A 1,073-nucleotide genomic window follows, 5' to 3' on the forward strand; every position below is an offset into this window, starting at 1 on the left:
CTGCCAGGAATGCCTTCATCAGTGGCGAAGAAGCAAGCAGATTCAGGAGTTTTAACATCTATGGATAGAATGCCAGCTGTCCAGAGAAAAAAAATGCAGAAGCAACAAGGGTTCTTGGAGAGTCCTGAGAAAATGTATGGTATTCTCGATCACATTAAGGTTTTGATGATGATATAAAAATTCTCTGCATTTCATTTTTACTGCTTGGTGCACTACAGGGTTCACAGACAACATTTTCAAGTGAAGAATGATGCAGACTTTCCCCCTCTCTGACCACCAGGGCACTCACATGTGGAGATTCAAGTAAAAGGGTGGAACTACAGCTAAACAGAAATGCCGATACCTAACCTGACATTGGATCCTTGCTTGCTCAGAAATAACGCTGCCCTGGGAAGGCTTGTAATACAATTTTGTTTTTGTTTTCCTTCTGTCAAACCCCAATAATGGAAGCATTTTTGTTGAGGAGGACTTGGATGGGTTTCTCGTCCTTTCCACCTCTTTTGAAAAACATAAGGTACTCTATATGAACTTTTGTCAGGAAAAAATGGTTTATTTTTCCATCCTCTCTCATCCTCGCTAAAGCTTTCTCCGCTGTTTGGTAATCATTCAGCTAGGAGTTTTTGAAGCTTGTATCTGGGTGCTTTCTGTGATTACGCTTTTTTTTTCCCCCCCCGCCTGTGTTAGCTGCTTTGCTTTGAAGCAAACACCACTTAAAAGTCAAGTGTTTGGCAAGGGACTTTAGGTTCCATTTCTTAATTTTTTTTTAAAAGCAGCGTGAAGCATTTTTTTTTTTTGCTTGTTTGATTTAAAGTAAAAAAATAAAAATATCATTATGAATTTATGGAATGACAAAACCAAAATCGACTACTTGCCCCAGTGTATCGCTTGCATTTGCACATGCAATTTTTATATATAATAAAGAAGGATAATCTAACAATACTTTCTTCATATTTTTCTGCCTGTTTTTATCAATTCTTTACATTTTGATCCCTATAGTTTGCATACTAATGATTTGGTTATGAGAACTCGTTTTTTTTTTTTTTTTTCATGTTTCAGTCCCTAAACTTTCAAAG

At 36.9% G+C, this 1,073-nt stretch overlaps 1 long non-coding RNA gene across 1 annotated transcript; it reads left to right on the top strand.

Annotated features, from left to right (window-relative positions):
* Positions 1-6: 6 nt before the first annotated feature.
* LOC105108697 (uncharacterized) lies at positions 7-691 on the top strand. Its single transcript, XR_839107.1, has 2 exons — positions 7-134; positions 219-691. It is a non-coding gene; the product is annotated as an uncharacterized LOC105108697 (long non-coding RNA).
* Positions 692-1,073: the final 382 nt, after the last annotated feature.

Source organism: Populus euphratica, unplaced genomic scaffold (assembly GCF_000495115.2).
Source record: "Populus euphratica unplaced genomic scaffold, PopEup_1.0 scaffold374.1, whole genome shotgun sequence".
Classification (NCBI taxonomy): domain Eukaryota; kingdom Viridiplantae; phylum Streptophyta; class Magnoliopsida; order Malpighiales; family Salicaceae; genus Populus; species Populus euphratica.